Source organism: Bubalus bubalis, chromosome 1 (genome assembly GCF_019923935.1).
Source record: "Bubalus bubalis isolate 160015118507 breed Murrah chromosome 1, NDDB_SH_1, whole genome shotgun sequence".
NCBI classification, from domain to species: Eukaryota; Metazoa; Chordata; class Mammalia; order Artiodactyla; family Bovidae; genus Bubalus; species Bubalus bubalis.
The window spans coordinates 42,395,482-42,408,951 of NC_059157.1; the positions used below are offsets into that span (position 1 = coordinate 42,395,482).

Here is a 13,470-nt window from a genome sequence, read left to right on the forward strand (position 1 = left end):
TATCTCACTTGCTGAATTTTTAGTCTTTTTTTCTTTCCTTGCCTTCCTTTCCTGACATATTACACTTCTACTCATGTTAATCTTTCCCAATCTTCACTCCAAAGAAAAGTGATGACTTAAAGGACATTAAAAAGTAATGAAATGCAAAAGGTTCTCCTTCTTAAAATATACTTCAAGTTTTAAAAAAAAATGTAAATTTGATATAAGTGCTATATATATGAAGCATATCTAATAATTACTAAATGAAGCTTTAAAGTATAAAAACACATGTAATTTTATAAATGTATGAAAGGTCCATATCTCACTTGCTGAATTTTTAATCTTTTTTCTTTTCTTGCCTTCCTTTCCTGACATCACCCACTGCTACTCATGTTAATCTTGCCCAAACCCTTTCTAATAACTAAAATTAAAAACTTGTGCACATTTTTCTGTTTGACAGTCTCATCTATATAATTATATGCAAACATATATATGCAAACAAACATGTAAGGTTATATGTACGTTTTGACTAATATGAAATTATATTGTATTCATATTCTGATAATAAGAAATTGTTAGTGGTTTAAAGAATAATTTTATATTTAATTAAAATTATTATATAAGCTTCATATATATAGAATTTATTATATTTTTTTAATACTTGAGGAGATAACAGTTGAAAACTTCCCTAAAATGGAAAAGGAAATAATCACCCAAGTCCAAGAAACCCAGAGAGTTCCAAACAAGATAAACCCAAGGCGAAACACCCCAAGACACATATTAATCAAATTAACAAAGATCAAACATAAAGAACAAATATTAAAAGCAGCAAGGGAAAAACAACAAATAACACACAAGGGGATTCCCATAAGGATAACAGCTGATTTTTTTCAATAGAAAGTCTTCAGGCCAGGAGGGAATGGCAGGACATACTTAATAAAGTGATGAAAGAAAATAACATACAGCCCAGATTTCTGTACCCAGCAAGGATCTCATTCAAATGTGAAGGAGAAATCAAAAGCTTTACAGACAAGCAAAAGCTGAGAGAATTCAGCACCACCAAACCAGCTCTCCAACAAATGCTAAAGGATCTTCTCTAGACAGGAAATGCAGAAAGGCTGTATAAACTTGAACCCAAAACAATAAAGTAAATGGCAACAGGATCATACTTATCAATAATTACCTTAAATGTAAATGGGTTGAATGCCCCAACCAAAAGACAAAGACTGGCTGAATGGATACCAAAGTAAGACCCCTATATATGTCATCTACAAGAGACCCACCTCGAAACAAGGGACACATACAGACTGAAAATGAAGGTCTGGAAAAAGATATTCCACACAAATAGAGACCAAAAGAAAGCAGCAGTAGCAATACTCATATCAGATAAAATAGACTTTAAAACAAAGGCTGTGAAAAGAGACAAAGAAAGACACTACATAATGATCAAAGGATCAATCCAAGAAGAAGATATAACAATTATAAATATATATGCACCAATATAGGAGCACCACATGTAAGACAAATGCTAACAAGTATGAAAGGGGAAATTAACAATAACACAATAATAGTGGAAGACTTTAATACCCCACTCACACCTATAGATAGATCAACTAAACAGAAAATTAACAAGGAAACACAAACTTTAAAAGATACAATAGACCAGTTAGACCTAATTAATATTTATAGGACATTTCACCCCAAAACAATGAATTTCACCTTTTTCTCAAGTGCACACGGAACCTTCTCCAGGATAGATCACATCCTGGGCCATAAATCTAGCCTTGGTAAATTTAAAAAATTTGAAATCATTCCAAGCATCTTTTCTGACCACAGCGAAGTAAGATTAGATCTCAATTACAGGAGAAAAACTATTAAAAATATAAACATTGGAGGCTGAACAACACGCTGCTGAATAACCAACAAATCACAGAAGAAATCAAAATATGCATAGAAATGAATGAAAATGAAAACACAACAACCCAAAACCTGTTGGACGCTGTAAAAGCAGTGCTAAGGGGAAGGATCATAGCAACACAGGCATACCTCAAGAAACAAGAAAAAAAAAAGTCAAGTAAATAACCTAACTCTATACCTAAAGTGGAGAAGGCAATTGCACCCCACTCCAGTACTCTTGCCTTGAAAATCCCATGGACGGAGGAGCCTGGTAAGCTGCAGTCCATGGGGTCGTGAAGAGTCGGACATGACTGAGCGACTTCCCTTTCACTTTTCACTTTCATGCATTGGAGAAGGAAATGGCAACCCACTCCAGTGTTCTTGCCTGGAGAATCCCAGGGACGGGGGAGCCTGGTGGGCTGCCGTCTATGGGGTCACACAGAGTCGGACACGACTGCAGCGACTTAGCAGCAGCAGCAGCATACCTAAAGCAACTAGAAAAGGAAGAAATGAAGAACCCCAGGGTTAGTAGAAGGAAAGAAATCTTAAAAATTAGGGGAGAAAGAAATGCAAAAGAAACAAAAGAGACCACAGCAAAAATCAACAAAGCCAAAAGGTGGTTCTTTGAGAGGATAAATAAAATTGACAAATGACTAGCCAGACTCATCAAGAAACAAAGGGAGAAAAATCAAATCAATAAAATTAGAAATGAAAATGGAGAGATCACAATAGACAACACAGAAATACAAAGGATCATAAGAGACTACTATCAGCAATTATATGCCAATAAAATGGACAACTTGGAAGAAATGGACAAATTCTTAGAAAAGTACAACTTTCCAAAACTGAACCAGGAAGAAATAGAAGATCTTAACAGACCCATCACAAGCAAGGAAATTGAAACCGTAATCAGAAATCTTCCAGCAAACAAAAGCCCAGGTCCAGACAGCTTCACAGCTGAATTCTACCAAAAATTTAAAGAAGAGCTAACACTTATCCTACTCAAACTCTTCCAGAAAATTTCAGAGGAAGGTAAACTTCCAAACTCATTCTATGAGGCCACCATCACCCTAATACCGAAACCAGACAAAGATGCCACAAAAAAGAAAACTACAGGCCAGTATTAGATGCAAAAATCCTTAACAAAATTCTAGCAATCAGAATCCAACAATACATTAAAAAGATCATACATCATGACCAAGTAGGCTTTATCCCAGGGATGCAAGGATTCTTCAATATTCTCAAATCAATCAATGTAATACACCACATTAACAAATGGAAAAATAAAAGCCATATGATTATCTCAATAGATGCAGAGAAAGCCTTTGACAAAATTCAACATCCATTTATGACGAAAACCCTCCAGAAAGCAGGAATAGAAGAACATACCTCAATATAATAAAAGCTATATCTGACAAGCCCACAGCAAACATTATCTTCAATGGTGAAAAATTAAAAGCATTTCCCCTAAAGTCAGGAACAAGACAAGACTCTCACCACTACTATTCAACATAGTTTTGGAAGTTTTGTCCACAGCTATCAGAGCAGAAAAAGAAACAAAAGGAATCCAGATTGGAAAAGAAGAAGTAAAACTCTCACTGTTTGCACATGAGACTGTTGTAACATGATCCTCTACATAGAAAACCCTAAAGACTCCACCAGAAAATTACTAGAGCTAATCAATGAATATAGTAAACTGGCAGGATATAAAATCAACACACAGAAATGCCTTGCATTCCTATACACTAATAATTAGAAAATATAAAAAGAAATTAAGGAAACAATTCCATTCACCATTGCAACGAAAAGAATAAAATACTTAGGAATATATCTACCTAAAGAAACAAAAGACCTATATATAGAAAACTATAAAACACTGGTGAAAGAAATCAAAGAGGACAGTAATAGATGGAGAAATATACCGTGTTCATGGATTGGAAGAATGAATATAGTGAAAATGAGTATACTCCCCAAAGCAGTCTATAGATTCAATGCAATCCCTATCAAGCTACCAACAGTATTTTTCAGAGAACTAGAAAAATAATTTCACTATTTGTATGGAAATACAAAAAACCTCAAATAGCCAAAGTAATCTTAAGAAAGAAGAATGGGACTGGAGGAATCAACCTGCCTGACTTCAGGCTCTACTACAAAGCCACAGTCATCAAGACAGTATGGTACTGGCACAAAGACAGAAACATAGATCAATGGAACAAAATAGAAAGCCCGGAGATAAATTCACATACTATGGACACCTTACGTTTGACAAAGGAGGTGAGAATATACAATAAAAAAAAAAGACAATCTCTTTAACAAGTGGGGCTGGGAAAACTGGTCAACCACTTATAAAAGAATGACACTAGAACACTTTCTAACACCATACACAAAAATAAACTCAAAATGGATTAAAGATCTAAACGTAAGACCAGAAACTATAAAACTCCTAGAGGAGAACATAGGCAAAACACTCTCCGACATAAATCACAGCAGGATCCTCTATGACCCACCTCCCAGAATATTGGAAATAAAAGCAAAAATAAACAAATGGGATCTAATTAAAATTAAAAGCTTCTGCACAACAAAGGAAACTATAAGCAAGGTGAAAAGACAGCCTTCAGAATGGGAGCAATAATAGCAAATAAGCAATGGACAAATAATCTCAAAAATATATGAGCAACTCCTGCAGCTCAATTCCAGAAAAATAAATGACCCAATGAAAAATGGGTCAAAAATGGGCCAAAGCACTAAACAGACATTTCTCCAAAGAAGACATACAGATGGCTAACAAACACATGAAAAGATGCTCAACATCACTCATTATCAGAGAAATGCAAATCAAAACCACAATGAGGTACCATCTCATGCCAGTCAGAATGGCTGCTATCAAAAAGTCTACAAACAATAAGTGCTGGAGAGGTTGTGGAGAAAAGGGAACCCTCTTACACTGTTGGTGGGAATGCAAACTAGTACACCCACTATGGAGAACAGTGTGGAGATTCCTTAAAAACCTGGAAATAGAACTGCCCTTTGACCCAGTAATCCCACTGCTGGGCATACACACCGAAGAAACCAGAATTGAAAGAGACACATGTACCCCAGTGTTCATCGCAGCACTGTTTATAATAGTCAGGACATGGAAGCAACCTAGATGTCCATCAGCAGATGAATGGATAAGAAAGCTGTGGTACATATACACGATGGAGTATTACTCAGCCATTAAACAGAATACATTTGAATCAGTTCTAATGAGGTGGATGAAACTGGAGCCGATTATACAAAGTGAAGTAATCCAGAAATAAAAACACCAATACAGTATACTAATGCATATATTTGGAATTTAGAAAGATGGTAACAATAACCCTGTATGCAAGACAGCAAAAGAGACACAGATATATAGAATAGTCTTTTGGACTCTGTGGGAGAGGGAGAGGGTGGAATGATTTGGGAGAATGGCATTGAAACAGGTATAATATCATATAAGAAACAAATCGCCAGTCCAGGTTCGATGCATGATACTGGATGCTTGGGGCTGGTGCATTGGGATGGCCCAGAGGGATGGTATGAGGAGGGAGGAGGGAGGGGGGTTCAGGATGGGGAACACGTGTATACCTGTGGCAGATTCATGTTGATGTATGGCAAAACAATACAATATTGTAAAGTAATTAGCCTCTAATTAAAATAAATAAATTTAAATTCAAAATTAAAAAAATAAAATAAAAGGAAAAAAGAAAAGAGAAGTGAAAGGCAAGGAGAAAAGGAAATATCTACTGATCTGAATGCAGAATTCCCAAGAATAGCAAGGAGAGGTCAGAAATCCTTCCTAATTTATCAGTGCAATGCCTCTATCTAAAAGATAGAGGAAAATGATAGAATGGGAAAGATTAGAGATATTTTCAAGAAAATTAGAGATACCAAGGGAACATTTCATGCAAAGATGGGCACAATAAAAGACAGAAATGGTATGGAGCTAACAGAAGCAGAAGATATTAGGAGGAGGTGACAAGAATACAAAGAAGAACTATGCACAAAATATCTTCATGACCCAGATAACCACATTGTGTGATCAGTCACCTAGAGCCAGACTTCCTGGAATGTGAAGTCAACTGGGCCTTAGGAAGCATCATTGCAAAGGTAGTGGAGGTGATGGAATTCCAGCATGAAAGTGAAAGTCGCTCAGTTTTGTCAAACTTTCTGTGACCCCATGGACTGTATATTCCATGGAATTCTCCAGGCTATAACACTGGAAGGGGTAACCTTTCCCTTCTCCAGGGGATCATCCCAACCCAGGGATTGAACCCAGGTCTCCTACATTGCAGGTGGATTCTTCATCAGCTGAGCCACAAGGGAAGCCCAAGAATACTGGAGTGGGTAGCCTAGCCCTTCTCCAGTGGATCTTCCCAACCCAGGAATTGAACTGGGGTCACCTGGGTTCCAGGCAGATTCTTTACCAACTGCGCTATCAGGGAAGCCCTGGAATTCAAGCTGAGGTATCTCAAATCCTAAAAGATGATGCTGTTAAAGTGATGCACTCAATGTAGCAGCAAATTTGGAAACTCAGCAGTGGCCACAGGACTGGAAAGGGTCAGTTTTCATTTCAATCCCAAAGAAAGGCAATGCCAAAGAAAGTTCAAACTACCACACAATTGCACTTGTTTCACAGGCTAGCTAAGTAACGCTCAAAATTCTCCAAGCTAGATTTCAACAGTATGTGAACTGAGAGCTTCCAGATGTTCAAGCTGGATTTAGAAAAGGCAGAGGAACCAGAGATCAAATTGCCAACATCTGCTGGATCATCAAAAAAGTAAGAAAGTTCCAGAAGAACATCTACTTCTGCTTTATTGACTATGCCAAAGCCAAAAGACTACACCAAAGACTGTGTGGATCACACCAAAGACTGTGTGGATCACAGCAAACTGTGGAAAATTTTTTTAAAAGATGGGAATACAAGACCACCTTAACTGCCTCCTGAGAAACCTGTATGCAGGTCAAGAAGCAACAATTAGAACCAGACATGGAACAATGGACTGGTCCCAAATTAGGAATGGGGTACATCAAAGTTGTATATTGTCACCTTGCTTATATAACTTATATGCAGAGTACATCAAGTGACAATGCCAGGCTGGATGAAGCACAAGCTGGAATAAGGATTGCTGGGAGAAATATCAATAACCTCAGATATGCAGAATACATGACCCTTATGGCAGAAAGTGATGAAGAACTTAAGAGCCTCTTGATGAAAGCAAAAGATGAGAGTGGAAAAGCTGGCTTAAAACTCAACATTCAAAAAACTAAGCTCATGGCATCCAGTCCCATCACTTTATGACAAATAGATGAGGAAAAAATGAAACAGTAACATAATTTATTTTCTTGGACTCCAAAATCACTGCAGATGGTGACTGCATCCATGAAATTAAAAGATGCTTACCCATTGCAAGAAAAGCTATGACAAACCTAGACAGCATATTTAAAAACAGAGACATTACTTTACCAACCAAGGTCTGTGTAGTCAAAGCTATGGTTTTTACAGTAGTCGTGTATGGATGTGAGAATTGGGCCATAAAGGAAGCTAAGTGCCAAAGAATTGATGCTTTTGAATAGTGCTGTTGGGAAAGATTCCTGAGAGTCCCTTGGACAATAAGGAGATCAAACCAGTCAACCTTAAAGGAAATCATTCCTGAATATTCACTAGAAGCACTGATGCTGAAGCTCCAATACTTTGACCACCTGATGTGAAGGACTGACACATTGGAAAAGACCCTGATGCTGGGAGAGATTAAAGGCAGGAGGAGAAGGGGATGACAGAGGATGAGATTTTTGTATGGCATCACCGACTCGATGAACATGAGTTTGAGCAAGCCCTGGGTGTTGGTGATGCACAGGGAAGCTTGTCATGCTTTAGTCCATGGGATTAGAAAGAGTCGGACATGAAGAATGACTGAACTTAACTTTTCATCATTGATCAGCTAACATGCATTCTCTCCTCCAATCCCACACATTTTTAGAAAAACTAGTTGGCCTTTGGATGTAGATTTGGGTGAAACTTAGGAGAATGAACAGTTTTAGGTACTGGTGAACACTTGGATGTAATTTACTGTCTTCACTCTCTTTTGTGTACCAGTTTGACAGAGATTCTTCATCTGAGGGAATTCTTCTGTTACCCTTCAGCTACAAAATCAATCAGCCAGTATAATGTATCCACTGTGTTCAGGCCATGCTCTGAAAAAGCACTGATGTGTTGTGAAACCTCATAATACTGCCTTAGAAAGTGAGAGCATGTGTGGAAAGTGAAAGTGTGAGTGTAGAAAATAAAAGTGTGTAGAAAGTTGGTAAGCTTGTAGAAAGTGAATGTGTCTGTGTTTGTTTAATGTGGTTGTAAGTTCAGAATGAATGTACATGTGAAAAGTGAAAGTGTGTGTAGAAAGTGAAAATGTGTTTGTGTAGAAAATGAAAGTGTGGGAAGTGAAAGTGTATGAGTGTAGAAAGTGAACATATGTGTTTAGAGAGTGTATGTGTTTGTTTGAAAAGTAAATTGTGTGTGGAAATTGAATGTGTGTGTGTATAAAAAGTGAATGTGTCTGTGTAGAAAGTGAGTGTGTGTGTAGAAATGAATGTGTATATGTGTGTGTAGAAGGTGAATGTGTGTGTGGAAAGTGAGTGTGGTAGTGTGGAAAGTGAAAGTGTATATAGAAAGTGAAAATATGTGGAAAGTGAATCTGTATGTAGAAAGTGAATGTGTGTGCATATATAAGTGAATGTGTCTGAGTGTGGAAAGTGAATGTGTGTGTAGAAAGTGTGGAAAGTGTGTGGAAAGTGAATTTTTGTGGGTGTGGGTGAAGAATGTGAATGTGTGCGTGCAGCAAGTGAATGTGTGTGTGTGTGTGTGTATAAAGTGCGTGTTTGTAAAAGGTAAATTTGTATATAAAACGAAAGTATGTGTAGAAACTGAATGTGTGTAGAAAGTGAAAATATGTGCGTGGTGAAAGTGTGTGTAGAAAGTGAAACTGTGTACAGAGTGAAAGTGTGTAGAAAGTGAAAGTGCATGGGTGTGGAAGGTGAAAGTGTATGGTTGTAGAAAGTAAAAGTGTGTGTATAGAAAGTGAGTTTGTATGTGTGGAAAGTGTATGTGTCTGTGCATAGAAAGTGACTTTGTGTGTAGAAAGTGAAGGGGAGTGTGTGTGTAGAAATAAATGTGTGTGTTGTTGAAAGTGAATGGGTATGTGTACAATGTGAGTGTGTTGTAGAAAGTGAATGTGTGTAGATGTGAACATCTGTGTAAAATGGGTATGTCTGTGTGATTGTAGAATGAGAATGTTTGTGAGTGTAGAATGTAATTGTGTGTGTGTAAATGTGAATATGTGTGTGTAGAAAGTGGAAGTGTGTAGAAAGTGAGTGGATAGAAAGTGAAGAGTGTGTAGAAAGTGAAAGTGTGTGGACAGTGAATGTGTATGGAAGGTGAAATTGTGTCTTGAAAGGGAATATGTGTGTAGGAAGTGAATCTGTGTATGTGTGAAAGTGTGTGTGTGTGTGTAGAATGTGAATGTGTAGAAATGAAACAGTGTGTGGAAAGTGAAAGTGCGTGTGTAGAAAGTGAAAGAGTGTATGCGTAGAAAGTGAATGTTTGTGTGTAGAAACTGATTTTGGATTTAGAAATGAGTGTGTGTGTGTGTGTGTGTGGAAAGTGAAAGTGTGTGTAGTAAGTTAAAGTGTAGAAGTGTAGAAAGTGAAAGTGTGTGTGGAAAGAAAATGTGTAGAAAGCCAACGTTTATAGAAAGGGAATGTGTGTTTTCTGTGTAGAAAGTGATTGTGTGTAGATGGTGAATGTGTTTTAAAACTGTATATCTGTGTGAGTGTAAAATGAGAATGTTTGTGAGTGTAGAATGTAATGTGTGTGTGGAAAGTGAATGTGTTTGTGGAAAGTGAAAATGCTTGTGTAAAAATGTGTGTATCTAGAATGTGAATGTGTGTGAAGAAAGTGAATACATGTCTGTTTATGGGAAGTGAATGTGTGTGTAAAAAGTGAATGTGTATGTTTGGAATGTGAAGATATGTGGAGAAAGTGAAAGGGTGTGTAAAAAGAGAAACTGTAGAAAGTGAAAGGGTGTGGAATATGAAACCAAGTGTAGGAAGTGAATGTGTGTAGGTACTGAATGTGTGTGCATAGAAAGTGTGTGTATGTGTGCTGTAGAATGAGAATGTTTGTGACTGTAGAATGTAAAATATATGTTTGTAGAAACTGAAAGTCTGTGTGTAGAAAGTGAATGTTTAAATAGAAAGTGAATATGTGTTTGTAGAATGTGAATATGTATGTGCATAGAAAGTGAAAGTGTGTGTATGGAAAGTGAGTGTGTGGGTGTAGAAAGTGAAAGTGTGTGTGTACAGAAACTGAAAGTATATGTGTGTAGAAATGAATGTATTTGTGTGTATAGAAGGTGAATTTGTGTGTAGAGTGAATGAGTGTGTGTAGAAAGTAAAAGTGTATGTGATAGTAGACTGCCAGGGTCCAGCCCTGGCTGATCCAGGGTATTCGAAGGGGAGACGGCGTCGGCAAGGATCAGGATACAATAGCTTCAATTAGATATTAATTAGAGATATAAACAGTAATAGAATGAGGATAGTTCAATAGGAAAATTCAGTGGAGAAAAGAGGCTGAGTAGCTTGGTTTACGCGAGAGACCAATAAAACTTCAAGACAAGAAGTTTGCACCACTTACGTAGGCCGCAGGCGTCCTTCCGTTCTCCCTAAGGAGAGGAGACACTGAGGCCTCCCCAGTCAGATCTTAGAAGCCCAGGCATAATTAGTAAGCATGGCAGGTTCCACGCTCCAGATGGAGACTCAGCCAGAGTTTGAGAGAGAGAGAGCGACATGGGGAGACCAGTATTTCGAGAAACTGATCCCAATTCTTTATTTTCCATGGTCTACTTTTATACACTGAGATGTTATGCAAAAGTCACGTGGGGTCAGCAGTCCTGACTTTTATCAAAGTCAGGTGCTTCATACAAATGTATACAGAGGTCTTAGGGGTATTACATCATCTTCTGGCCAGGGGGCCTGCTGACAATTTATGACCCTCCCCTTGTGACAGTGGTCAGTCAACCAGGACACTTATTTCTCCAGGGGTGATTATTCTTAAAACAGATGCCACCCAAATAAAGTTACATTCCTATAGGGTGAGGGTGTAGTGGGTTTTAGTTAAGGAAAGAATTTACTTGGCCTAAGGTCTAACGTGATTTATATCAAAGGTTAATACTTATTTCTTCTATATATTCATTAATGTGTATAAGGGAAGGGGATGTGGAGACTTAGCAACAAACATTGGCTCAACAAATGAAAAACCCTTCACCAATACAATTTCTAATCAGCCCACTATACTTATACTAATAATTTTCTAACTTCTCTAAAGAACCTGTTTTTAGAAGGTTTAAAGCATCTCGTGCCTCTCACGGTTGGGAGGCTGTGAGCAATCACATGTGGCTGGACAAGCCTGTCAGGCAGGCTAGAGAATCTTCAGAGGAGTTTGTAAGTTTGAAACACTCCTGTCACACCCAGGAATTATTATTAACTGGAGCTCTAAGTTAACTCCTTCTCTGAAAGAGGTGGTGGGGGACAGCCCCCCGTAAAGTCAGAGGTGTAGGTGAGAGCACAAAGTAGTAAAGTAGGCAGGCTCTGGTTATGAGGGTAGATGCTCGAGGATTTCCAGGGGGACTCCTGAGGCTCGATCCCGCCTTTGTGTATGTCAAGCCTCCTTCCTCATGACCTTTGCCACAGGCGGAGTGCCTCCCGCCGGCCCCCAACAGTAGACAGTGAAAGTATATGTAGAAAGTGAACAAGTGTGTTGTGTGTAGATAATGAATGTGTGTAGATAGTGAATGTGTGTGTATAGAAAGTCTATGTGTGGATATAGAGTGAGAATGTTTGTATAATGTAAAATATGTGTGTGGAAAGTGAAAGTATGTGTAGAAAGTGAAAGTGTGCCTGTAGAAAGGGAAATTATCTGAGTGTGGGGAGTGAAAGTTTGTGTGTAGAAAGTGGTTATGTTTGTGTAGAAGGTGAATATGTGTGTAAAAAGTGAATATGTGTCTGTGTTGGGAGTGAAGATGTGTGAGTGTAAAACATAAATATGTGTGAGTTTAGAAAGTGCATGTGTGTGTTGGAAGTAAAAATGTGTAAAAAGTGAAAGTGTATCTGTGTAGAAAGTGAAAGTGTGAGTATAGAAAGTGAAAGTGTGTGTAAGAAGTGATTTCTGTTGGTGTAGAATGTGAACATGTATGTAGCAAATGAAACAGTATATGTGTAAGAAGTAAAAAAGTGTGTAGAAAATGCCTGTATGTGCAGAAAGTGAATGTGTGTGTATGTAGAAAGTGAAAGTTTAGGAGTGTTAAATGTGAAAGTGTGTGTAGAAAGTGAATTGTTGTAGAAAGCGAAACTGCATGTGTGGAAAGTGAATATTATCTGTGTGTAGGAAGTGAATGTCTGTGTGTTATGTGAATGTGTGAGTTTAAAATGTGAATAAATGTATAGAAAGTGAAAGTGACTATGCATAAACTGAAAGTGTGTTTGTGTGGAAAGTGAAAGTGTGTGTGGAGAATGAAAACGTGAATGTATAAGGTGAAAGTGTGTGTAGAAAGTGAAGGTGTGTGTATAGAAAGTGAATGTGTGAGTGTGTGTGTAAAAACTGAATGTATGTATGTTCAGAAATGAATGTGTATGTGTATGTAGCAGGGGAATGTGTGTGTCGAGTCAATGTGAGTATGTAAAAAGTAAAAGTGTATGTAGAAAGCGAATGTGCGTGTTGTGTCTTGAAAGTGAATGTGTGTAGATAATGAATGTGTGTGGGGGGAATATCTGTGTGTTTAGAAAGTTTATGCCTGTGCTGGTGTGGAACGAGACTGTCAGTGTATTAATGTGAAATGTTTGTGTAGAAAGTGAATGTGTCTGTAGAAAGTGAAAGTGTGTCTGTAGAAATTAAAGTTGTGTGGAAAGTGAGTGTCTGAGTGTGGAAAATGAAAGTGTGGCTGTAGAAAGTGAGTGTGTGTTTGCATAGGAAGTGATTGAAAGAGACACGTGTACTCCAGTATTCATCACAGCACTGTTTACAATAGCCAGGACATGGAAGCAACCTAGATGTTCATCAGCCGACGAACGGAAAAGAAAGCTGTGGTACATATACACAATGGAATATTACTCAGCCATTAAAAAGAATGCATTTGAATGAGTTCTAATGAGGTGGATGAAACCAGAGCCTATTATACAGAGTGAAGTAAGTCAGAAAGAAAAACACCAGTACAGTATATTAACACATATATATGGAATTTATAAAGATGATAATGATCATATATGCGAGATAGCAAAAGAGACACAGATGTAAAGAACAGTCTTTGGGACTCTATGGGAGAAGGAGAGGGTGGGATGACTTGACAGAATAGCATTGAAACATGTATATTATCATATGTGAACTAAATCACCAGTCCAGGTTTGATGCATGAGACAGGGCGCTCAGGGCTGGTGCACTGGGCTGACCCTGAGGGATGGGATGGGAAGGGGGTTCAGGATGGGGAGCACATGTACACCCATGGCTGATTCATGTCAATGTATGGG

General features: G+C 38.0%; 1 protein-coding gene across 3 annotated transcripts in view; it reads left to right on the top strand.

The window, feature by feature from the left end:
- CSMD1 (CUB and Sushi multiple domains 1) overlaps nt 1-13,470 on the top strand; it is a 2,066,326-nt gene that overhangs the window by 1,668,330 nt on the left and 384,526 nt on the right. The window lies entirely within an intron of this gene.